We start from the raw sequence: 27520 nt of genomic DNA, 5'->3' as shown, positions 1-27520 counted from the left end.
CACACACAGCACACACCCAGCACACACACAGCACTCCATTAGCACAGGAGCGGTGCTGTTAGCGAGCACCTATTAAGGCCGCCGCAGCGCACGAGGAGTGAATGGGCCCAGCAAGTGGCCTGATCAGATTTGTGTACACTTCATGCCGAGTTGTCCGCGGGGAGACCCAACCCAGACATATATAGAGTACCGATTTACACTGAATGCATGGAATGTTATGGTTTAATTAAAATGGGACATGTAGAACCAAATAACCGAATCTGAACCTAGACTTAAGGCAGTTCACAAATCAAAACCCCGCTAATTTCCAAACACATTAGTATGATTATCATCAGCAGCATGATTACCATCAGCAGATTGAAATTCAAAACTACAACCAATTATCATCATCAGCAGCAACAACAGCATGCCTTACCACTAAAATCATCATCATCAGCAACAAACATTCCTAACTGCAATCGTCATCATCATCATCAGCACCGACATTCATAACCATCACCACTATCATCATCATGTCAGCAGCAGCAAAGTCGAATTATTTGGTGATGCTGCTGCTGCTCTATTGACAGTGATTGGTGCACCAACACAATCAAAGCAACTCAACACAGTCGTCAATAACAACACCGTGGCCTTCACGCGAACAAAACATTTATTATATGCGACGTTTCGGGTAGTGGCCCTTCCCCATAGCACGTGCAGTACGAGGAGGAGCCCATACACGTCCCCCAGTGTCACCCAACATCGCTCACTCGGCACAATCGCTCCAAGGTGGGCGTAAGGTGCGCAGGCGTGGTGGGGTAAAGTGTGAGCGACTCCCACCGTCTTCCAAGACGATCTGACACAGCGTGTAAGGCAGCATTCCCCACTCTGTGTTCTAGACTCGGCAGCCACGGTGGCCATGAGATGTTAACTACCTCGCCATGTATACAGGAGGTCGTGGGTTCGAACCTGACCCTGATGCCTGCTGCATATTTGGAGTTTGTGTATCTCTCTCTCATCATCATCACTGTGGCTAGGAGATGCTAACTACCTCGCCAAGTATACAGGAGGTCGTGGGTTCGAACCCGACCCTGATGCCTGCTGTGTATTTGGAGTTTGCGTGTCTTCTCCTCTCCCCGTGGTCGCGTGGATTTTCCTCCGGGTCCTCTGGTTTTTTTCCCTACACATTTAGAATGAACATCCAGGCGGTCAGAGTATTTGACTACTTCTATATATGTCCACGTGACGATGATAAGCCACTTCGTTGGGCTAGCATTTGTGATAGCCAGGTCGCTCCTAAAATAAAACAATTTAGTTTGTATGTATGGATGTTCAACTTCTTTCACACCGTACGTAGCCAACCGCACTAATCTCTCCGTGTCTCGAGCTCCGCTTCGAGTGGACCGTGCTTCCGCCAGCAGAGGCTTGAGCACTGCACTTGCGGTAGCTGCGCCTTGACCACGACATGACCTTCACGTAAAATCGCAACCATTTCTGCCGCTGCGGATGATGATGACGGTGAAGGATGCCTAGCAGACGTTGACAATGGCTCCCTGAATCCCCTAATATGCGGGCACAAGGTTCGCCGCCACCGTCGCGCTAAATAATCTGTTAATTATCAAATCGCGAATGCCTTCTCAAGGTCTTCACATCCTTTAGCAGCGCAGCCAGACGGGGACACCGCCAGGGTCGCTCCGCGTGTCAGTGTTCAACACACACACACACGCACACACACAAATACACAATCACACACACAAATACACACACAAACGCACACACGCATGCGCACACAAACAAACACACACAAACACACACACGCACACACACACAATCACACACACACACACAAACACACATACACACAAACACACACAACCAAACACGCACACACACAAACACACACACACAAACACACACACACACAACCAAACACGCACACACACAAACACACACACAGAAACACGCAAACACCAACACCCGCCATTCGCCACTAAGTGACGGTGACGTCACCACGGCGCATGTGCCAGGCCAGGTGCACTTTGAGGCCACGTAAAGTGTCGAAGGCTCGCTGACAGGAGGAGGTCTCGGGACAGGCCCAGGTGGCATGGGTTGGCTGACTGAGATGACCAGTAGACACACCAGCTGTACCCTCTATTGTGCCAACTTGTTTCATTGTATCCGCCCGGCGCTCCGCTCGTTGTTATGAGCGTTGCTCCTCTGCCCTCCGTTGTTGCTGGAGGGAGACTGCCCACCAACTGTCGAGTAGCGTCCTTCACGAGCCTCCTCCAAAGAGGCCGATCCTGATTCCGCTGGTACCAGTCATCAGCAAGTCCACTCAGCTCTACATCCTCCCATACTGCATCAGCTCCATCTCTTCTCCAGCCCATGTCGTGCCCGTTTAGCCCCCTCTACGTGACCAAACAGAAGCTGCTTGGGCATGCGGTGGCTGGGCATGCGGGCTACACGACCCAGCCATGGCAGCCTTGCCTGCCGAAGGAGCTCAGTGATGGGATATGTGTTCAGATTTTTCAAGGATTTGTGAGCTCCTCACACAATTCAGGATGGTTAAACCCAGGATGTATCGTAGGCATGCCAGCCTCAATGTTTCTAACCGGCGCAGATGTTCCATTAGAGGGGTCCACGTTTTATAAGCATAAAGAAGGGAGAGCATGACTGTGGACGAGAAGACCAGAAGCTTCGTGCGGAGCAACAGACCAGGTAGCTTCCACACAGCATTGCACAGCCGATGAAAATATAATGCCGCACCACTCATCTGGAGTGAGACCTCTGCTGTAAAACCAGAGCTGGTCATAAGCACACTGCCCAGGTGTGGGAAACTCCCCACTCTCTCCACAACTGCTCCATCAGCAATGGGGAGCTGAGAGAGTGGAGTGTTTGGTGGCACAAACTACCCAGGCTGGTGCTTAGTTTTGGTGGGGCCGATGGTGGCTTTACCCGTGCCTGCCCACCATCATGAAGGCCCTTAAAGATTGAGCAGAGAGTCAGGAACTCCAAAAGCACGAATAACTGCCCACAACTCTGGCCTGTTGATGATATAATAATAGGCCTTGACCAGGTAAATAAAGCAGCGATGTAGGTCTTGTTTGGAATTCCCTACACCTCTGCTATAGCAGAAGGACGGATAATATGGCATCCTTGCAGGACCACCCTGGTCTGAAATTGGGGCTCTGCAAGCCTCTCCTCAGCGTGCCTGGCAAGGCGATGTTGAATAATCCTTGCCAGGACCTTTCCCAGCAAACATTCAAAGGCAAAGATCCCCCCCCCCGTATAGCCTTAACAGACTGTAGGGGCAAGTGCTGTTAACGCGCACCTATAAAGGCCGGAACGGCACACGAAGGGGTGGGTGGCCAGCACCACGCCAGGCAGCCTTTGGCTCCCTAGTGGCGATGTTTTTACAGTCCGCACCAGGTACTCGTTTGAGGCTGAGTCGAACTAAATAAGGACCAGGACCGGTTCAGATAATTGTCACTGTTATCGCCGTGAGCGAGAATCGAACTCGGGCCACCAGGTTCGTAGCACAGCGTGCTAACCGCTACACTACCGCTCCCCACAACCGCTACACTTACCGCTCCCCACGACACACAAAGTCTTAATTAATCGAGACGTACACATACACAGACAAAGATCCCCCTCCGTATAACCTCGGCAGACATTTGGGGCAAGCGCCGCCTTTGTCTCCCTCGTGGCCATCTTTACTACACTACACCGCTACACCAGGTACTCATTTGAGGCTGAGTCGACCTAGGGGAGGCCCAGGACCGGCTCAGATAATCGTCACCGGTGTTGGTGGCCGTGGGCGGGAATCGAACCCGGGTGGCGCCGGGTTCGTGGCGCAGCGTGCGAACCGAGAATCCTCACTCCAAGCCAGCAGCGTTCCGGAAAAAACTTAGCGAGAAATTAATCCCAGGTCATTATGGTTGGCAAATGATGACGTTGAAGATGATGATGTTGATCTTAAATGAAGGCCTAGCCAACCCATCATGACGGTCTTGCAATTAAAGTAACCATCTCAGTGATGACGACGACGATAATAATGACGACGATGTTGTTGTTTGTTGTTGTGGAGTGAAAAAATGCTGGACCTTATTTTGTTAAACCAGATGGGAACCCAACAGACTCGAACCGTCTCATTTGCGAGACTAACCCAACACGCGACAAAACTCGGCTACGCCACTGCTACGAAGTAGCCCCATCACCTGAAACGTCGCCTATGATACATTTCCTTTCATGGCCACAGTGTTAATGACGCACGCGTCGAGTGACGCTTGTTAATTGTGCACCACTGACTTAGTCTTGTTTGCGTGAGCGGGGGGGGTGACGCTGCGTAGGAGGGGGAGGCGGGGAGAGGGGGCGGTTTGGGGGGCATCTCTGCGGTTCTAAACATTTTCGTGGCGAGGGGGATGAGGAGGAGGTGAGGTGGGGGCAGGGGCGTAGGGGGGGTGCCGGGAAATCTGTCTGGGGTCAAGTGCACGCTCCAGCTGACACCCCCCCCCTCTCTCACCCTCACCACCTCCCCTCCTCACTCTGCTCGACTCCAGGCCGGGCGTGCCTCTCCCGAGAGAAGCATTCCTGCACAATGACTCACGCACGCCACGAGACTGCAACAACGCCGACCACCACTACCACCACCACCAGCAGCAGCAGCACCCCGAGCCAGGCTCAGCCGCCATACCGCGCATTCCTCAGCTGCTGGAGCTCTGGAGACCTCGGGCCCCCCCCCCGCCGCCGCCCCCATCACTACCCCCCCCTCCTCTCTCCCACACTCTCTCACTCTTCCTCCAGCTCTCATTCCCTCCCTTTCTCTCAACATCTCCCGTCGTTTGCATCGTGGCTCTCCGCGTCAACTAAGCGCTCTCTCTCGCTCTTCCGTTGTGAGCGCCACGATCTCTGTGTTTCGTCTCCACGGAACGATTCCTCCTCTTTCTTCCCGCTCATCAGCTCTCCTTCACCCTCTCCCCTCCCTCTCCCCTCACCTTTCCCCTAGCTCTCCAGGTCTCTTCTTATCCGTGCATCGCTCGACACCCCCCTTGCTCTCCCCTTTATCTCCACTCCATCTCTCAATTATCTTCACTTTTTCCCCTTCTCTCCCCCCAACTCCTTCCTTCTTCCTCCTTCTCCTCCTCCGACTCTCCACGCACTCTCCCTCCTTAACCGCTCTCTCTCCCCCCCCTCCCTCCGCTCTCCCCCCCGCCCTCGCACTCTCCACGCAGCTGGCAAATTCCTCATCCCCCCCCGCCCATACCGCCCCCCCCTCGCCCCCCTTCTGGCCAACTCACCCCCCCCCCCCGTCTCTACGAAATCCCCCTTCTCTCTTCCTTACGGGTTTACCCAACTAGCTCCTCCTCGTTATGCACGCGCGCCTGTGTGGATAGGTCAAGGTCATGATCCTACCGTGACCTTTAAACTATTACAAAAAAACTACGAAACGAATTTTATTTTACCAGATAAGGCCAACTGAGCCGTGCAGAACTTTTTTTACGAAGCGGCACGGCTACCGCAAACGATCAACTAAACGAAGCGGCTTATCGTCACGTGGGAATTTATAGGAGCACCCAAATGTTTCTAAGAGCGGTGGGGAAAACCGGAGGACGTGGAGAAAAATCCACGCGACCCATGGGGAGAAAAGAGAGAGAGAGAGACACGCCAACTCCAAATACACAGCAGGCGTAAGAGTCGGGATCGAACCCACGACCTCCTGTGTACCAGGCGAGCGAGTCAACGCCTCTCCACCGCGGCGTCGCACTGCAGAGCTACGCGACTCATCTTGAGGTGCCCTGCGGCAGCCTGGCCGAGGGGAACCCCCTCCCCCCGTGGCAGCTGCCCCTGTGCGGCACAACGTGAACTTCCAGCAGGAGGCGATGTTTGCTACGCGGCTCCCTAAGTGCAATAAGTCGTTCGCTCCCGGTAAAGTTGGTCAGATTCGGATCCAAGACTCCGGAAAGTGATTGCCCGGCCTGCTCCTTGAATGGTCCGTCACCACGAGTGTGAAACGCAATTGTACAAATATATAAATAACCGATAGCGAAAGGAATCATGGGGAGCGAAAATAATGTAAACACAACGCTGCAAGAAAATGCGACAAGAGAAATAACAGACATTCTTTGAATGATTCCTTAATTACATTGCCTAATTAGCATGCTTCCATCGCGGATTTACGCTAAGTGTAGGAGCGTTGATTAGCGATGGCGACTACGGCGGTGCAGATAATCATCGGCGACGATGCCCATCCACGGCTGGATGGATGAAGGCTTCCAGCCGCAGACGCTGCGGGTACCGTCACTGCACCCATCGTGACGTCACTGCACCCATAGTGACGTCACTGCACCCATAGTGACGTCACTGCATCCTCGTGTGTTAAAGGGTAACGTCGCTGGAGTTAATCGATGAGACAGCAATGGACGGCGATTGGGTTTGGCGGGATCTTCGTCCCTTGCAGCCACTAGAGGTCGCTATACTAATCTGAATGTCATAACAGAGAATACAACAACCACTGCATCCGTGGATCGAATCGTGACAATGTCGCAGTCCGCGAAGTCGAGAAGCGCACGCCGTGAGAAATGTGGCACCTCCAAAGTTTGAGCAGATGCAATTAAAACTTGACCTCGAGCCTTCACCTAACTTTGACCTCTGGGGCACCAACGACGCGCCGTTTAAAGTGACCACGTGGTCGTGGAGCCACCCCCCCCCCCCCATGTCCTCTACCCCCTCCACTTACCGCCCCCTCTCTTCACACCCCCCTCCTCCCGCCCTCACGCTGTACTCTCCTCTATCACTCCCCCCTCTCTGTCACCTCCCCCCCTCTCTCTCCCTCGTGTCTCTCTCGGTCAAATTCACACAAAGTGATTTTTTCCCTCCGACTGAACTCTGGCTGTAGGCTGGGGGGGGAGGCATGGGGAGAAGGGGGGGGGGGGTTGGGGGGAGGGGGTTGGGGGGAGGGGGTTGGGGGGAGGGGCTGGCAGCTGGGGCTATGAAGTTCAGGTCCCGCCTTGAGGAATGTGGGGCTGAGTGAACAGAGCGCGCTCACAACTTGAAAGCCGGGCCTCATGTGCACACCCCCAAAGACAAAGATCCCCCGTATAGCCATTGACGGGCTGCTGGGGCAAGTGCTATTAGTCGAGGTGCACCTATTGAAGCCCTGATCGGCGCACAAGGGAGGGGCGGTCGTTAGGACAGAACCCTCCTCAATTATCACTCAAATGGGCTCACGCACGGCGCTGGACGCCTTCTCACTGCACGACCAGTACTACTTGTGCCGCACAGGGGCAGCTGCCACTGGGGGTGGCCCTTTCAAATGCGGTACCACGTGACGTTAACGCCTGGGACGTGGCGCTGCCCCCCACCCACCCGCCCTCGTGCGCCGTGTCGGCCTTCATCGGTGCTGCACGCGAACAGCACTTGCCCCAACAGTCTGACGAAGGCTATTAGGGGGATCTTTGCCTTTTGTACGTCCGTATACAGTCTTCGCACGCACGTGTTCTGTGAAACTAAACAAATTATTTGACGACGCTGCTGCATGTATTTACAGTATGCTTGAACTTCTTTCACACCGTACGTAGCCACCCGTGCTAATCGAAGGCGCGTTGACAGTGGTCAACAACAATTCAACACGTTCAATACCAACACTTTGTGTGGCATTAAATTAAGTAAATTTTACGTATAGATTTTTTTCCAGGTAAAAGCCACTGAGCTGTATAACTCTTTTTCAGAAGCGACCTGGCCACAATTGACAACTCAACGAAGTGGATTGTGGTTACGTGGAAAATTATAGCAACTAAATACTCGAAAAGCGTGATGATGTTTCTAAATGTGGAGGAAAAAACCGGAGGACCCCGAGAAAAATTCACGCGACTACGGAGAGAGAGACTCCGCAAACTCCAAATATACAGCAGCAGGTGTCAGAGTCGGGATCGAACCCACGACCTCCTGTGTACCAGGCGAGGTAGTTAACATCTCCTATCCACCGTGATGATGATGAGAGAGAGAGACATGCAGACTCCAAATATACAGCAGGCGTAGGCGTCAGGGTCGGGATCGAACCCACGACCTCCGGCATACCAGGCGAGGTAGTTAACATCTACGCACACCGCGGCGACGTTTCGAGCAATGGCCCTTCATCATAGCACACGGAGAGAGGTAAAGAACGAGTGCAGTATTTACGAATGGAACACCCCCCATTTGCTCCGCCATCACCTCCCCTCTTCCACCCACAAGCCTCCTCAACCCATAACTTTGACCGGCCCAGCCGCATTCCATCGAAGCCGATTCGTGCCGCCGCTGCCGCCTCCTCCTCCCTCGCGTGGCGGTATCAGACGAGGAGATCTCCACCCGCGCAGCGCTCGGACGAGGGCCGCGAGGAACTCGCCGAGGGGGGAGTTCTCTGCCGAGGAAGGGGGGAGGAGGAGGAGGAGGAGAGACCCTGCCCGAGCGTGGCTTCCCTAAGGCTCTGCAAACATGCACGCGCGTTTGTCCTGGGAAGTTTTAAAAAATATATTTAAAAAAAGTATTTCGTGATCAACTAAACGATTTAGTTTTTTTTTTTCACCAGGTAAGGCCCCACGATGAGCTATGTAGACACGAAGCAATCTGGCCACAAAGTATAGCTGAAAGAATAATATGCCCTTAAAAAGAAAAGAAAAACGTATTACGGACGACGTTTCGGGTAATGCCCCTAACTTCGTATCGCCGTAAATAAAGAGGCCAAAGCGATGGAGTGGATAATAAGAGTTGGAGATGATACTTCACACCGCACGTGTTAAGGCTAGTGTTATTCACACGCGTTATTCACACACGTGTTAAAGCTACAGTGTTATTGACACGCGTGTTATTCACACACGTGTTATTCAGACGCATTGAATGTATGTCTTTATTGTAACCTGCGGTTGTGCACCGCTCACAACGCAGCGGCAGCAACACCAACATCGTTTGCTTACTCACAAAAGCGTGTGCGTGTGTGCGTGTGTGCGTGTGTGCGTGTGCGCGTGTGTGCGTGTGTGCGTGTGTGCGTGTGTGCGTGTGTGCGTGTGTGCGTGTGTGCGTGTTCGGGCAGGGCACCTCCGTGCCACCACAGAGGGTAATGATGCATGAGCGATGGACGAGACTGGAGACGGAATAGCAGCCAAGAGAAGCAACGCGCTCCGGGATGAGCCTCCAGCTCCGCGGAGCGATTTGATGGGTTCGCGTGCAGCAGCGAGAAGCGCGAGAGCCGCCGATGACGGCGATGAAGGACGTTGATCCAGCAGAGGTTGGACCACGGCCGATGGTTATCAACGCCTCTCGATGTGAAACACAATGATGGCGCTGGGACGCCGCGGCAATTATTCATTCATTCGCGCATTAGGGGAGATTTCGTTTATCCGTTCATTCTTCGCAATGTTATTTATATATATATACGACAGGATGAGATCGACTCACCCCTTGATACAGGCAACAGGTTTCGCGCGCGAACTCGCCGGAGCTATCGATGTAGGGAGCAGGCGTGGGTCGGCGCAACCGGAAATGTAAAGCTTAAAAAAACATCATAGAACAACGATTGAGCTTTATTGTTCATTTGTATGCTACCATGTCTGGATTTGTACTAGTCCCGGTGGCCTTTGAGGAGGAGCGCTAGGACTGGATCGCCTCTGTTGTTATTATATTCTTGGTTCTTTCAGTAAAGTCACGTAGAAGAGAAACAATGAAATAATAAACACATCACACCTGATGATGATTGCTTGTGTTGCAGTCGAAACGTCGTGAGAATTTTATTGTTTTATATTTTTATTATTTTATCGTTTCCCTTTTACGTGACTTTACCGAAAGAACTAAGAATATCACGAAAACTTTAAATAAAAAAAATATGTTGTTGTTATCGTGAGCGGGGACTGTAGCACAATGCGCTAACCACTCCTGCTGACACGATCGCTACTCATAATTAAATCAACACAAAGACCCCCCCACCCACCATGTACACACACGCATTCGCGCTCACACGGACAGACGAGCTCACACTAACGCAGACACCCAGCCAAAGAAAGACAAAGCCTGAACCGACTCATCTTCTTGGTTCTTTCGGTAAAGTCACGTAGAAGGAAAATAATAAAATAATACAAATTAAACATAATAAAATACAATTCTCACGACGTTTCGGCCACAACGCAAGCAGCCGTCCTCAGGTGAAGAACAGGTCTGTCGGGAAGACAGCGTCTGAATGACGCTGTCTTTCCGACAGACCTGCAGTCACGAAAGCTTTAAATCGAAACCTGAACAGACTGTTCAGGGCAAGTGCCGTTCGCGAGCAATTATGAAGGCCGGCACGACACACGAGGGGGAGGGTGGGCAGTACCACGCCCGGCCGCCTTTGTCTCTCCAGTGGCGATGTTTACACCGCACCAGGTACTCATTTGAGGCCGAGTCGACCGAGGGGAAGCCCAGGACCGGTTCAGATCATCGTCCGTGAGCGGGAATCGAACTCGGGTCGCCGGGTTCGTAGCGCAGCGCGTTAACCTCTGCACTACCGCTCGCCCCCCCCCCACCACACACACAGACAGACACACACACACAGACACACACACACAGACAGACACACACACGCATTCACCAACACAAACGCGCCCACGCACACACCCACGCGTACACGCACATATACACCGTGCATACCTCCACGCACGCATACGGGCACACACCCACATACACAAGCATGCGCTCAAGTATGCGGGAATGCACACACACAAACGCGCACAAGCCCACATGCGCGCACACACACTCAGCATACGGGCGGCACACACACACGCTGCTACACGCCCAAACGCGTGCACGTGTGCACACAGGACAAAGATCCCCCGTATCGCCTCGTCAGACTGTTAGCGAGCACCTCATGAAGGCCGACAGGGCACGGCGAAGGGATGGGTGTCCAGCACCACGCCCGGCCGCCTTTGTCTCCCCTCACCCCCCGTGGCAATGTGTATACTGTACATCGTACCAGGCAGTGTACTTATTTGAGGCTGAGTCGACCTATGCGGGGGCATGGGTCCGGTTCAGGAAATCGCCGCGAGAGTTCGTGGCCGTGGGCAGGAATCGAACTCCCGAGTCGCTCGCCAGGTTCGTTGCGCGGCTGCGCTAACAACTGCGCCACCGCTCCCCGCGACCGCACATGCGCACACACACACACCATGCACGCACACACACACACCATGCACGCACACACACACACCACGCACACACACCACGCACCATGCACACACACACACCATACACACACACCACGCACACACACACACACACCACGCACACACACCCACACCACGCACACACCCACACACCACGCACCACACTACACACACTATGCACACACACCATACACACACCACACACACTTGTCGGCTCTTATTTCTCACCACCCCCACCGCCATGCTCGTCAGACGGCGCACGACCCCTCTCGACCCCCGCTCCCTCCCTCCCTGCCCCCCCCCCCGAGCCCCCTCCCAGAGCAGCTGCTACTCGCAGCCTTGACCCTGGGGGGGGGGGGGTAAGGGGCGGGGTGGGGGGGTAAGGGGCGGGGTGGGGGGGTAAGGGGCGGGGTGGGGGGTAAGGGGCGGGGTGGTGGCTAAGGGGCGGGGTGGGGGGGTAAGGGGCGGGGCGGGGTGGGGGGTACAACCAAATGCGTGACATCCAGAGGTCGGCGACCAAGGGGAAGACCCCGATACAGTGCTGCTGATGATGATTGGTAGTGCTGATTATGATGATGCTAGTGCTGCTGATGATGATGGTAGTGCTGATGATGATGATGCTGGTGCTGCTGATGATGATGGCAGTGCTGATGATGATCGTGCTGATGATGGTAGTGCTGCTGTTGATGATAGTGCCGATGATGATGAGATTGTAAGAGCGATCCTTGAGGCTTCGTGTAAACTGTTTAACAAGAGGGGAGACCGACACGCGTGATATGGAGTCTTTGTGGTTTTTGGGACTCATCAGTGAGTCCATGCCCAGCCATCCAGACCGAGAGCAACAGCTCTGGATGGAGAATTCGATTAGAAGTTAAGGAACATTTTTATTTATTTCTAAAATTTTAACAATTATGAAACAGAAGAAGAAAAAAACTTCACACAAACTCCACGAAGATAAATATCGAATACACGGAATCATAGCAGGCGGAATCCCCGTGTGAGTAGTGCGTGTGCGTGGATCTATGTGCTGCGTTATGCAATTGTGTGAGTGCTGTGTGTACTGTGTGTGCGTTCCACGCACTGTTTATGTACTGTTTGTGCCTGTTGTGGAGTGTGTGTACTATGCTGGGTGCGCCTGTGCTGTGTGTGTGTCTTTCTTGTTGTGTGTGCGACTCGTCTGCCTGTGCCTGCCTGTATGTGTGAGTGCCTGCCTGTATGTGTGAGTGCCTGCCTGTGTGTGCCTGCCTGTGTGTGCCTGCCTGTGAGTGACTGTGAGTGTCTGTGAGTGCCTGTGTGTGTGTGCGCCTTTGAGTGCCTGTGTGTGTGAGTGTGTGTGAGTGTGTGTGTGCCTGTGAGTGCCTGCCTGTGTGTGCATGTCCATGTGTGCCTGTCCGTGTGTGGCTGTCCGTGTGTGCCTGCCTGTGTGTGTGCCTGTGAGTGCCTGTGTGAGTGCCTGCCTGTGTGTGCCTGTCCGTGTGTGCCTGCCTGTGAGTGCCTGTCTGTGTGTGCCTGTGAGTGCCTGTGAGTGCCTGTATGTGTGCCTGTGAGTGCCTGTGAGTGCCTGTATGTGTGCCTGTGAGTGCCTGTGAGTGTGCCTGCCTGTGAGTGCCTGTATGTGTGCCTGCCTGTGAGTGCCTGTCTGTGTGTGTGCCTGTGAGTGCCTGTGAGTGCCTGTATGTGTGCCTGTGAGTGCCTGTGAGTGCCTGTATGTGTGCCTGTGAGTGCCTGTGAGTGCCTGTATGTGTGTGTGCCTGTGAGTGCCTGTGAGTGCCTGTATGTGTGCCTGTGAGTGCCTGTGAGTGCCTGTATGTGTGCCTGTGAGTGCCTGTGAGTGCCTGTATGTGTGCCTGCCTGTGAGTGCCAGTCTGTGTGTGTGCCTGTGAGTGCCTGTATGAGTGCCTGTGAGTGCCTGTATGAGTGCCTGTGAGTGCCTGTGAGTGCCTGTATGTGTGCCTGCCTGCGAGTGCCTGTCTGTGTGTGTGCCTGTGAGTGCCTGTGAGTGCCTGTATGAGTGCCTGTGAGTGCCTGTGAGTGTGTGCGTGTGTGCCTGTGAGCGCCTGTATGTGTGCGTGTGTGTGCCTGTGAGTGTGTGTGTGTGTGCCTGTGAGTGCCTGTATGAGTGCCTGTGAGTGCCTGTATGAGTGCCTGTGTGTGTGCCTGTGAGCGCCTGTATGTGTGCGTGTGTGTGCCTGCCTGTGAGTGCGGTGGTGGTGGTGGCGGCGGCGGCGGCGGCGTGTGGATGCAGGGCGCGATTGAGTTCAGAGCGCCCGACAGGAAAGAGAAGCGCGAAGCAGATGTGGAGCATGTGGTGCTGGAAGGGTCATCCATCTTCCCCCCCCCAGCCCCTCCCCTCCCCCACAGCCCCCCCCACCACCACCTCCCCTTCCCCCCACTCCCATAATGAGCTCTTAATTGTCCGTCGCCGGGCCGAGAGGGGGGTTGTGTTACCCCGTTGTTCCTAATTAAACAAATTATTTGGGTGACTGCTGCTGCTGCTGCTACGTTGGTAGCGGGGTGCACGAGCACCGTCAACAACAGCAACACATTCGTCAATAACGCAGCGTCCGTAGAAAGTAAAACATAAAAATAACAGGCGACGTTTCGGGCAATGACCCTTCTTCATAGCACATGGGAAGGGCCGTTGATCGAAACGTCGCCTATTATATATTTTTCGTTTGAATGCGACGGTGCTATTGACTAGCGCGTTGTTCCTAATTAACTTGCACGCGTACAAAACGCAACTAATCCACACACGCGCGCACGCACACGCGTAGACATACACGAATACACAAAGACAAAGATCCCCCGTGTAGCCTGCACAGACTGTTGGGGCAACCACTGCCAGCGAGCGCCTATGAAGGCCGGAACGGTGCATTTGGGGGGGGCGAGTGTAGAAAGCATTGCGTCGGGACGCGTTTGTCTCCCCGGTGGAGCATGTTCATACACCGCACCAGATACTCAATTGAGGCCGAGTCGACCTAGGGGAGGCCCAATACCGGATAAGATAACACTGGTCAACACACTTTTTTGGCATAAGGTATTCCAACGGTTTTAATGTAATGTTGGGGTGCCGATTCCAAATCTGGCATCAGTTTTTGTCTATCACATCAGGTTTTTGAGATATCAAATATTGCATTTTCAATAAAAACTGCAGAAGAAAAATAATAAATAAATGTGGATATCTACATAAAATTATATTATAAACACACTATCCTAAAAATACAGCACCATATTTTAACACTAAAGCAGTCACTGACTCGCAACAACTTGCAATCATAAGTGACAGAGTTAATTTCGGGTAAAATCAATGAAAATGGGGTATGCCGATAGCATAAAAATGAGATGTGATAGAGCAAATCTGAGATCAGATTTGGAATCAGCACCCTGAAATTAGTCTAAAACCGCTGCAAAAGTCCAGGCCAGAAAAAAACGTTTTTTTTGTTGACCAGTGTAATGTTGGCTGTGAGCGGGAATCGAACTCGGGTCTCCGGGGTTCGTAGCGCGGCACGCTAACCGCTGCGCCACCGATCCCCGCAATTTACGACGATCGATCGCGCAGAGACCCACGCAGAATAACGCCGTTTTCTGGACGGCCGACGGATTGACGGACACACGAATCCCGGCTCAGGCGTCAACCAATCACTGTGGACTCTATCCAGGACTGGTGTCAGATTCGAACATCGCTGCGAGGGTGGCTCGAACTGGGCTCCCATCGCAGCACGTGACCCCCCCCCCCCACGCACTTCCATATCCACGAACATCTCCCCCCCGCCATCCCCCGTATATCGAACGCACACCCTTGGCGAGGGGGTGAGGGCAAGTGTTGTTGTTGTCAGCGAGCACCTATTATAATCAAGCACGGCTGGTAACGTTGTTCGGCGCGCCGTGCACGTGCCGAACAGCGTTCTACCGCTCGCGCGTGTTGCCGCGAGCTTCAGGATCGACAGCGAATCGAGGAGGAGCCCGTGAGTGACACGTGCGCGGAGAGAGGCCATCGAGGCGTCTGTCGGCGTTCAGCGTGAGGAGGCGGCCTCCCCGCTACGCGTGGCGCTCGCTCGCCCCGTGGTGAGGATGGGGATCCCTCTGGGGTTGAATGGTCACCGCGTCGAGGTGGGGGGTGGGTTGTGTGTGTGTGGGGGGGGGGGGTACCTCGTCACCCCCCCACCACCCCCCACCACCCCCCACCACCCCACACCACCCCACTATGTCCGCTCCGTGTTAGTTTGTTCAGAGCCGTTTCGACCGGCGCTCCACGGGGCGAGCGCGGTTCGCGAGCAGGGAGCGCAATCAACGACCAACTTCGCAATGGTGACGCTGTATATCGATGCAGAGCCGGTAACCGCTTTCGATTTACCGGTTTGCCGGAACACAGGAAACCGGTAACCGTTTCCGGTGGAGATTTTATGAGGGGGAGTGGGCGTAAACCCACACTTTACCATCCCACCACCACCACCACACGCGACATGCCGAACACTGACACGAAAATGTGGCTGCAGCTTCTCCTGCTGGGTGGACAGAGGTGGCGGAAAGGGGGGGCGGGAGGGGAGAGGGAGGGGAGGGGGGGAGAGGGAGGGGGGGGAGAAGGAGGGGAGGGGGGAGAGGAGAGGGAGAGGAGGGGAGAGGGGAGAGGGAGAGGGAGGGGAGGGGAGGGAGTGGGGAGGGGGGATTTAAGACACGTGCCCCCCCCCCCCCATATTTGTTTAAACTTCCGCGCCGAGAGTTTGGCCCGAACGTCTCGACGGCGGACGCGGCGCGGTGCCTTCCGCTGGCGGTGAAACAGCTTCTTCGCGTGTCGGCGTGTATCGCCATAGACACGTGTGCACGTGTGGCAACCGGTAACCGTTTGAAACGGTTTCTTTCATGCGGTTACCATTGATAAAATATGTAAACATGGAACACACAAACACAACGAAGCACACACATAGACATGAACGCAACAAGGCAAACGCATGCACACCGACGCCACACACCGCACACTGGTGGCGAGTATTTCATGCACCAGTTGTGTTTACGTCCAATTAACCTACAAATCAAACAATTAACCAAGTCATCAAACAAATCAAATAAGCAACCGATCAATCAGTTAACCACACGAAAGGCAGCAGCAGCCCAATCACGAGATGGTAATTGGCGTCGTTGCCAATGTCGCAAACAATAACCTCCTTCACATAGTCGTCTCTCCATATAATTGTAAAGTTTGTTGCACAGATCCCATCAGCCACGAGGCCCTATCTCGGGTGGGTATCATTTCAGCAGCATTTGGTTGAACACACGAGCACAACTCCGCACTGGTTTCCACATTGACTGTCCTCATCACCCGGCCAGTCAACCATCCATCCAACCAATTAACCAATCAAGCGCCTCGCTGTCAACTCATCCCCGTGTCTTAACTCGAACCCCCCAAACTCTCAGCGGATCCCTCCCTCCCTCCTCCGACTGACCCCCTCCTCCCCCTGCCCTCATCTGGCCGCTGTCGCTCAGAATTTGCATGCAGGTGCAGGAAGGGGGGGGGAGACGGGTGAAGAGAGAAGGGAGAAGGGGAGGGGGGTTGAGGGGTGGAGAGGGGGGACGAGGGGGAGGGGGGCGAGGGGGTTTTGGGCGAGGGAGGGGCCAGGGGGGGCGAGGAAGAGGAAGGCGAGGGGCCGAGGGGGAGGATGGGGGGGGGGCGAGGGGAGGAGGGGAGGGGGGTAAGAGGGAGGGGGGATACGAGGGAGGGGGGGGGGTAAGAGGGAGGGGGGGGTAAGAGGGAGGGGGGAGGGGGAGCGCGCGTGTCCCTGAGATGGGGGGGGCATTTAATGTAAAAAAAGAATGTATCCCTCCAATTTATTCCGTGCGTCGGACCCATTTACAGGGCCCATTGTGACTCGCGGCCTCTTTCAAGGCGGATTCGTGTACCCCGCAATTCCTCTGTTTCGTCTTCATTATTTAAAAAAATTTGAATAAGAGGAGAGGGTGGGGGGGAGTGGGGGTGTGGGTGGATTTTTTTTTTATTATAATAAACACATAATGATCTTAAAGCCACACGACCCTCCCGGCCCTCTATCATCACCGGCATGTATCGTCACACCACAAGCATCACCACACATTCATCACCACCAACACGCGCTTACCATAACATCCTCATCATCCTCGTCACCATCACCGCTGACACATTATCATCATCACCCCCGAAACTCTCTCCCCCACAACATTCTCACTACCTTCATCACCGACACACCATCAGACACAGCATCACGACCGCCATCATCACCGTCCTCATCACCATCAGCCCCGACCCACACCACACCATCATCATAACCACCACCATAGCCATCAGCACCATCACACACACCACCACCATCATCATAACCTCCACCACCACCATAGCCATCAGCACCATCACACACACGCCACCACCATCATCACCACCATAGCCATCAGCACCATCACATCACACACACACCACCACCACCAAGCAACATGAGCACCACCTCATCTTGCATACACTCCACACCCTTAATAGGTGCTCGCAAACCACACGCCACCCAACCGTCTGTACAGTCACCACCTCAGCTGTTTTGAGCTGGTGGACATCCAGCATTGATGCACGGAATGTGCCAAGACCGGCGATGTCATCTTGACATGCACAGCACGCTGAGATGCCCGTTATTACGCTTCTGTTTTGCGGATATTTCATCGTATATCATCAGATATCATCATACATCATCATATATCATCTATCATCATCATCTATAATCAGATATCATCATATATCATCAGATATAATTAGATATTATCAGAGATCATCATATCATTATTATATATCATCATATCAGATATAATCATATATTAACAGATATCATCAGATATCATCTATCACCAGATGTCACCAGATATCACCAGATATCACCAGATATCACCAGATATCACCAGGCCCTTTGGGTGGTTGCATGGGGATTGGCGCCACGCGCCACGCCACCCGCCGATCCAAGTTCGATTCCCGCTCACGCAGCCAACACCGGCGGTGCAATGTCGGAACCGGTCCCGGGCCCTCCCCGTAGGTCGACTCGGCCTCAAGTGCACCGCCGCTGTAAGCATCAGCGGTGGGGAGAACACGGCGGCCGCGCGTGACGCTGGCCCACCCACCCGCCCGCACCTCGTGCGCCGTGACGCCATTCGGGACGCTGACAGCACTTTGTCCCAACAATCTGTTCTGGCTATACGGGGGGGGGGGGGGGGGTCTGTCTCTGTGCATGTTCCAACTGTGGCACGGTGGGGGTCAAGGGGGGTAGAGGGGGCGGCGGGGGGGGGGCGCAGGTGGGGCACGTGCGAGCCAGCGCGCTGCGTTAACTCTCAACGTCTGGGTCTGATTGGATTTCCCACGCACTTCAAATAAAAAACATCCACCCTTTGTCAATCCACTGCTGGATGCGGCAGCCTTACCACACGCCGTGTCAAATCAATGGGGGGTTGCTTGACCATACTCCACCACACTGCTCAGTGCAAGTTGATGAAAGGGAGGGACGCAGGACCGATTCATGGTGGTGAGATGTTAACTACCTCGTCTGGTATACAGGAGGTCGTGGGTTAAATGCCGACCCTGATGCCTGCTGCATGTTTGCAGTTTGCGTGTCTCTCTCTCCCCATAGTCGCGTGGATTCTTCTCCGGGTCCGATTTTTCCCTCCACATTTACAATCCACGCGTGTTTAGAGTGTTTGGCTGCTATAAATGTGTACGTGATGAGCCACTTCGTTGAGCTCTCATTTTGAAAGGCAGGTCGCTCCTGAAAAAGAGCTATACAGCTCAGGGGACCTTGTCTGGTACAATACAAAATATTTTCAATTCTTTAAATAGTTTGAGTAGATTCAGATCTCATATGCCACTTATGTTAGCCGTGACCAGGAGTCGAACAAAGGTGGCTGGCCGAGTGTAAGTCAGCGACTACCACGGGGAATTGACGGCATGGGAGACGAGGGCACGTGTTGACCTCATTAGAGCTCATCAGTGAGACAGGCCCATCGACAGAATGCCAAAGAATGATCGTGGTGCTTTGTATGGGTCCTCACCATCATGGGCACTCATCAGTCAACCACGCATGCCGACAAGACTCTCAATGAGAACCCAGAGTGTTATAGAGGTCCTCGCGTTCATGAGTGCTCATCAGTGAGCCAAGCGCAGCTTTAAAACTCCAAGAATAATTGGCATTGCACAAATGAACCCCCGGCATTAGCACTCATCGATGAACCATGCGCAGCTTATTCCCCATGTGAGAACAGAAATCAATCGAAGTCATCACCGTTGGTGATCATCAGCGAGCCACACCATTTGATTCGATCTGAACCTGCCTCGATTTCACCGCTCACCAAATCTCCAACCCCCCCCCCGTAGCCCCCACCCCTCCCCCCGTAAAAGGGGCGGTGGGGGTGGTGTGCAGGGCTCCAGAGATGGGGGCACTGGGGTAGAATGAACCAAGCACCTGTCGGCTCACCCACACCTCGGGTGATTGGGCGGGTGAGTGGGCGGGTGAGCGAGTGAGTGAGCAGATGAGTGAGCAGGTGAGTGAGCAGGTGAGTGAGCAGGTGAGTGAGCAGGTGGGCGGGACAGTGAGTGGGCGGGAGGGTGTACAGATGACTGGGTTCGTGAGTTAATACGCGAGAGAGTGAGCTAAAAAAACTGAGTGAGCGAACGAGGGAGTGGGTGGATCAGCGGGTGAGGAGGGTGAAAAACGTGGATGGGTGACCAGGTGAGCGAGTAGTCAAGGGGCCGAATGACTGATCGGGTGGGTCGGTAGGTGAGCGAATGTGTGAGCGGGTGAAGTGAGTGACCTGATCGAGTGAGCGAGTGTGTGGAAAGGTGAGCGAGCGAGCACGTGGGTGAGTATTTGTGTTGGGTGGTTCAGCAAACGAATACGTTCACGCGTGAACCAGTGCACAACCGAACAAAGGCGATGGCGAGCGAGTGAGTCGGTTGGTAAGTGGTTGAGTAACCGGGTGAGTGAGTGAGCGAGCGGGTAAGCGAGCATCTGGGGGTGCGGAGTGTTTGTGAGCTGTGGCAGGGTGGATACAGTTTCGTGTACACCCGTGCGTCCCCCTCCCATCCTTCCCCCCCTCCCTCCAACTCCACCCCAAACAACAAAACACACGCGTCTGTGAAGACAAAGGCGGCCTCAGCAAACCTTGGCTGCGAACACCGAGGGAGGGGAGGGGAGGCAGGGAGAGTAGCAGCGATGATGAGAAAGAGTTGTGTCGAGAGGGAGTTTGAAACAAGACACTTCATTTAACATGGACCACGTTCCTTGGTGATGCAGCTGCCGCTTCGGCAATCGTGCACAAACAAATAACACAAACAATAACAATCAACGCGCTCGTCAATGACAGGCGACGTTTCGGGCAATTAGCCTTCTTCATAGCAAATAAATCTATGTATTTTATAGGCTTTCTTTAGTCATCCTTGCCCCAAAAGTGTACGCAGTCTACCTGGGGGATCTTTGTCTTTGTACAATGTGCTCGCTTTACAGCAATAGCCCCAAGCCCCGACGGAGTCTGCAGGCTCGCTGGGGACATCGCGCGTTTTGTCTTTGTGAAAGGAGAGGCAGGAAGAGGGGGATGATGATGGTGGGGGGGGTAGCAGATGAGAAGCTGGATGAGACTGCGGTAGGGGAGGGGGGGCAGGGGGGGCTTGGTTATACTGAAGACCCGGTCTGTGATTGGGCAGATCCCATTGGGCCGTCCATTAATCATCAATCTCAGCTTTAGCCCCCCCCTACCCTCGCCGCCCCAAAGACAAAGATCACCCGTGTAGCCTGCAACAACGGACTGTCGGGGCAAGTGCTGTCCGCGAGCAGCACCGATGAAAACCGGCTACTCATTTGAGGTCCAGTTGACCTAGGGGAGGTCCCAGGAACCGGTGCAAGATAATCGGCATCGGTGACCGCGAGCGAGATTCGAACTCGGGCCGACCGGGTTCGTAAGCGCAGCGCGCTAACCGCTGCGCCACCGCTCCCCTCGCCACCCACCCGCAACGCGTGATGAGTCTCACCTGCAGAGAGAGAGAGAGCGAGAATGTGACCCAACGAGTTTTTTGGCATCGCCCGCAGCATGCGCCGTGAATGCTGCGTTTAGCGCGGCTCGCTGCGCTCACACTCGCGAGCGACACGCGCTCGCAAAATACCCAAGACGCAGAAACCAAAGGCAGAGAGGGTGCACCTTGAACATAGTTTGTGGCACGTGCTGTTCGCGAGCACCTATTGAGACCGGCACGGCACGCGAAGAGGTGGGTGGCCAACGCCACGCCCGGCCGTGTTTGTCTCCCCAGTGGGCGATGTTTACAAATCGCACTCGGTAATGAATTTGAGGCCGAGTCGACCTGGGCGAGGCCCGGTACCGGTTGACTCGGACACACTCAGAAGCTCACGGAAGACAAGCTGACATGCACGTGAACGTACACGGGGTATGCACAATCACACATTCACAAACACACAAATGCTCACACGCGCAGTGAATGTCATGACGCTGAGACCAATCAACTCACTCCACTCGAGAGCCCAGCTTCAATCACAGGCTGCTGCTGAACCCTGGACTGGAACCCAGACCCTCGGCGTCTCTGACCCCCAGGAACATCCCTCCACCTCCCTCCTCCTCCGCCAACTTAAGACTCTCCCCCACCCCCATTCAGAGGCAAGGCAGCGGCCGACCGCACCGACTGTCTGCCTGCAGCCACCTGCGCTCCCCGTCAGGGATGAGTCCGAGGGCGAAGCGCGCGCACTGCCCCGTCAGTTGGTCGCCTTGCGGCTTCAGGGGCGGGCGGGCGGGCGGGCGGGCGGGCGGGCGGGCGGCGCCGTGAACTCCGACCGAGCTGCGAGGTCAGCGACTCGGTCGAGTCCAGTGGCAGCCTAGTCGCAATTCCCGGCGGGTGGGATCCGAACCGGTCCCGAGAGACACCATCCCCCCCCCATCCCCACCTCACACCCCCATCCCATCCCCCATCCCCCCCACCCCATCCCCCCCACCCCATCCCCCCCACCCCACACACCCCCACCCCATCCCCCCCCCCCACACACCCCCACCCCATCCCCCCCCCCCACACACCCCCACCCCATCCCCCCCCACCCCATCCCCCCCACCCCATCCCCCCCACCCCATCCCCCCCACCCCACACACCCCCACCCCATCCCCCCCCACCCCATCCCCCCCACCCCACACACCCCCACCCCATCCCCCCCCACCCCATCCCCCCCACCCCACACACCCCCACCCCATCCCCCCCCACACACCCCCACCCCATCCCCCCCCACACACCCCCACCCCATCCCCCCCCGCACACCCCCACCCCATCCCCCCCAACACACCCCCACCCCATCCCCCCCCCCGCGCCACCCCCGCCGCGCCGTGACCTACACAGCGTGGAAAACCCTTGACCCGTACTAATTATATAATGAATGGCCGTCTCGCTATTGGAGAGGCAGCGTCAAGTTAAGCTAATGACGCGGTCTTTCCTAAAACTCAGAGGCGGAGGGGACAGAGGGGAGGGGATAGCCCCCCCTCTCTCCCCCCACCTTAGCGTGGGATTTCCCGAGCGCGGATTTAGATGCGGAGATGAATCAAAATAGAACCGATCTTGGGGGAGAGAGGTGTGAGCCCGGTGGGCGATGGTGGAAGGGGGGGAGAGGAGGGGGTGGGGGAGAGAAGGAGGGTAGAGAGGGGGGGTGGGGGGAAGAGGGGGGGGAGGAGGGGGGGGGAGGAGGGGGGTGGGGGGAGGAGGGGAAGGGGTTCATCTTCCGTCGCGTGGTCTACACAGAGCCGAAGGCTTTGGAGCGACGCGTGGGGTGAGAGCCGGGGAGGCTCAGAAGAGGGACGCACGGGGGGGGGGGGCGAGAGCAGAATGGAGGTGCCGAGGGAGAGGAGGCGAGAGATGCGCCGTGCGTTCAACTTCTTTCGCGCCGTACGTAACCAAGACTAGAGAGATGTGCAGATGAAGACGGGGAGCGGATGACGAGGTGGGGAGGGGGGAGGGGGGTGGTTGTGGAGTGAATTAGGACATTTCCCCGAGCGCATGAGACCCGCACGGCGTGGCGACCCCCTACGACCCTACGGGGGGCGGCGTCGGAGGGGGTGGACCCCGACTTCGTGCGCGCCGTGCCGGCCTTCATCGGCGCAGCTCACGAACAACACTCGCCCCAACAGTCTGCTCGGGCTGTACGGGGGTGTCGTTGTCTTTGTGCGCGCACGTGTGGACGCGTGTTCGTACATGCACGTGGAGTGTATTCCCACACGTGTGGGTGTGTGCGAGGGTGTCTATGTGTGGGGAGCGGTAGTGTAGCGGTTAGCGCTCCGCTGCGCTACGAACCTGGGGACCCGGGTTCGATTCCCGCTCACGGCCAACACCAGTGACGATTATCTGAACCGGTCCTGGGCCTCCCCTAGGTCGACTCGGCCTCAAATGAGTACCTGGTGCGGTGCGTGAACATTGCTACTACCCCATCGTGTGCCGTGCCGGCCTTTATAGGCGCTCGCTAACAGCACTTGCTCCAACAGTCTGTTAAGGCTATAAGGGAGATCTTTGTCTCTCTTTATATCTAGGTATGTGTGTGTCTACGTGTGTGTGTGCATATCTACGTGTGTTTGTGTATGTCTAGGTGTGTGTGTATGTCTACGTGTGTTTGTGTGTCTAGGTGTGTGTCTACGTGTGTGAGTGTGTATGTCTAGGTGTGTGTGTGTGTGTACGTGTGTGTGTGTGTGAGTAGCAGGTCCAGACGAGGAATTCTGGATCATCTGAAGTGTGCAGAAGACGGAAGTGAGGGATGCGGGGAGGTGAGGGAGGTGAGGGAGGTGAGGGAGGTGAGGGATGGGAGGTGAAGGAGGTTAGGGATGGGAGGTGAGGGATGCGGGGAGGTGAGGGATGGGAGGTGAAGGAGGTGAGGGATGGGAGGTGAGGGATGCGGGGAGGTGAGGGAGGTGAGGGGTGCGGGGAGGTGAGGGATGGGAGGTGAGGGAGGTGAGGGGTGCGGGGAGGTGAGGGATGGGAGGTGAGGGAGGTGAGGGGTGCGGGGATGGGAGGTGAGGGAGGTGAGGGGTGCGGGGAGGCCGTGGCGGAGAGAGACTGCCATAGTCGAGTGGGGAATCTGATGAAGTCTTGGATGATGGATGAGGTCAGCAGCAGATCGAGACTGGACGTGGTGGTGGACGTGGTGGTAGACGTGGTGGTGGACGTGGTGGTGGACGTGGTGGTGGACATGGTAGACGTGGTGGTGGACGTGGTGGTGGTGGATGTGGGGGCGATGTGCGGGGTGAGGTGTTGCCGAGGGGACAGATGCTGCGGGGAAACCGAGACCCCGGCCGGGATCGAGGACAGCCCCGCGGGTTTGGACACTCGCCCCAGGCAGACTCGCGGTCGAGACTCCACGATTGTGTTGCCAAAACATGACGACTCCTGCTTGGAGGGCATTCGTCTGGAGAAAGCTACAACCGCAAGATGAAATTGTGTTATTCCGCATGATGATGATGATGGCAGCAGCAGCAGAACGTGCTTCAGTAGCTCGATGCCGATGTCGAGGTGCTGGCTGCTTGCTGCTGCTGCTGGACACGACGAGAGGGCTTCAGCAGCAGAGCGAGAGAGAGTTCGTGTCGTGTCGCTGTTCCTCCTCCTGCGCTGAAGGAGCCCAGCCCACAGTGGGTGGGTTTACTGTGCGGTCTCTAGCTCGAGTTGCATGGCCACAGTCGCACTCCTTCGATGTGTCTCGTCTCTACGTGTGTCTCTCTCTATGTCTAGATGTCTCTGTGTATATCTCAACGAGTGAGCCGCTACTTAGCTCAATGCCTCTCTGTGTGTGTCTCTGTGTGTTTGTGTGTTTCTGTGAGACTCTGTGTGTCTCTGTGAGACTCTTTGTGTCTCTGTGAGTCTCTGTGTGTCTCTGTGTGTCTCTCTGGGCTTGCGGTGGGGGTCCATTATTTGGGTTGCATGGCCACAATCGCGCCGCTGTGGCTCGCGTCATTCCATTTCCATTTGTGATCGGGTCTGCAGGAGTCGATGGGAATGGAGAGGTGTGTGTGTGTCATCACTAGGGAGACAAAGACGGCCGGGTGTGGAGCTGGCCCCCCACCCGATTGTCTGCAGTGCCGGCCTTCATAGGTGCTCGCTAACAGCACTTGCCCCCAAAAGTCTGTTAAGGCTACACGGGGGATCTGTCTCACGTGTGTGCGCGCGCGAGTTGTATGTGCGTGTGTGTATACAGTACATAAATGCACACGTGTGTGTGTGCATGTGTCCGCGTGTGTGTGTGTCTGTGTCCGCGTGTGTGTGTGTCTGTGTCCGCGTGTGTGTCCACGTGTGTGTGTGTGTCCAGGTGTGTGTGCGTGTGTGTCCACGTGTGTCCACGTGTGTGTGTGCGTGTGTGTGTCTGTGTCCACGTGTGTGTGTGTGTGTGTCTGTGTCCACGTGTGTGTGTCTGTGTGTGTGTCTGTGTGCGTGTGTTTGTGAGCGTGTGTATGTGCGTCTGTGCGTGTGTGTCCGCGTGTGTCTGCGTGTGCGTGCGTGTGTCTGTGTGTATCCGCGTGTGTCTGTGTGTGTGTGCGTGTGTGCGCGTGTGTCTGTGTGTGTGTGTCTATGTGTCTGTGTCTGTGTGTGTGTCTGTGTGTCTGTGTGTGTGTGTGTGTCTGTGTGTCTGTGTGTGTGTCTGTGTGTGTGTCTGTGTGTGCGCGTGTGTCCGGGTCTGTGCGAGCGGCACCCGAGAGCATTCCTCGCGTGCCGAGCGATTGCGCAACAGGTGGCTCTGACCGACAGCAGCAGTGCACGCGCAGCGCGCGCGTACACACGCACACACTTACACACACACACACACTTACACACACACACACACTTACACACTTACACAAAGATAAAGATCACCCATATAGACTTTAACAGACTATCGTGGCAAGTGCTGTCAGCGACCACCTATGAATGCCGGCACGGCACACGATCTGTTCGGGTAGCCAGCACCACGCCCGGCCCCCTTTGTCTCCCCAGTGGCGATGTTTACACAAAGTGGGGGACTCCAGCGCGCTCACCGCAGCACGTGGACAGACACCGCACGCGCCCCTCTGGCCGTCAGCGAGCGCCTCGTAACGGCGGCGGAACGTCGCCTGGCACGTTCACGAGCCCGGCGTGCGTTCAATCAATCAAAGTGAGATCCCGTGGAATAACCTGAACACTCACACGCACACGTATACACACGTACACGTATACACACACACGCACACACACCACACGCACACACGTATACACACACGTACACACGCGCGCACACACACACACGTATACACACACACACGTACACACACGCACGCATACACACACACACACGTACACACACGCACGTACACACACGGAACCGTTGTGAAGTCCCGACTCAACGACGCAACGTGGATTCATGCAGCGGTGTGCGAATTGTGACCGCATCACGACATTATTCACACAGACAGTGGAGGGTATTGATTTTATTTAGGTGTGTGTGTATGTTGTAGGTGTGTGTGTATGTTGTAGGTGTGTGTGTATGTTGTAGGTGTGTGTGTATGTTGTAGGTGTGTGTGTATGTTGTAGGTGTGTGTGTATGTTGTAGGTGTGTGTGTATGTTGTAGGTGTGTGTGTATGTTGTAGGTGTGTGTGTATGTTGTAGGTGTATGTGTATGTTGTAGGTGTGTGTGTATGTAGTAGGTGTGTGTGTGTATGTTGTAGGTGTGTGTGTGTATGTTGTAGGTGTGTGTGTGTATGTTGTAGGTGTGTGTGTGTGTATGTTGTAGGTGTGTGTGTGTGTATGTTGTAGGTGTGTGTGTGTGTATGTTGTAGGTGTGTGTGTATGTTGTAGGTGTGTGTGTATGTAGTAGGTGTGTGTGTGTATGTAGTAGGTGTGTGTGTGTATGTTGTAGGTGTGTGTGTGTATGTTGTAGGTGTGTGTGTGTGTATGTTGTAGGTGTGTGTGTATGTTGTAGGTGTGTGTGTATGTAGTAGGTGTGTGTGTGTATGTTGTAGGTGTGTGTGTGTATGTTGTAGGTGTGTGTATGTATGTTGTAGGTGTGTGTGTGTATGTTGTAGGTGTGTGTGTATGTTGTAGGTGTATGTGTATGTTGTATGTTGAACATTGTTCGCACCAAACGCAGCCAACCGCGCTAAGCGGAGGTGCGGTGGAAGGACAGCCAACTAAATATACAGAAGCAGTGCGAAATAAAGGAGTATTCAATCGAGATGATGGTTTCAAATGTGCAGAGCTCCAGTCGCTTCCTAACATCGAAAGGAAGAGCGTTCCAGACGGTCGCAGAAGCGCATCTGAAAGCGCGCGAATTTTTGTTTAGAGAGGCAGCCAGGCAGGTTTCTTATATGCGAGCCTCAGGGTCTCTATACCATTCTATGGGTGTCTAATGCC

General features: G+C 55.0%; 1 protein-coding gene across 5 annotated transcripts in view; it reads right to left on the bottom strand.

Annotated features, from left to right (window-relative positions):
• The window catches only part of LOC144933931 (transcriptional enhancer factor TEF-1-like), a 67098-nt gene that overhangs the window by 29569 nt on the left and 10009 nt on the right, over positions 1-27520 (bottom strand). The window lies entirely within an intron of this gene.

This window comes from Lampetra fluviatilis, chromosome 8 (genome assembly GCF_964198595.1).
Source record: "Lampetra fluviatilis chromosome 8, kcLamFluv1.1, whole genome shotgun sequence".
Classification (NCBI taxonomy): Eukaryota; Metazoa; Chordata; class Hyperoartia; order Petromyzontiformes; family Petromyzontidae; genus Lampetra; species Lampetra fluviatilis.
The sequence above is the reverse complement of the archived record's forward strand: the minus strand, read 5'-3'. Positions and strand labels throughout refer to the sequence as shown.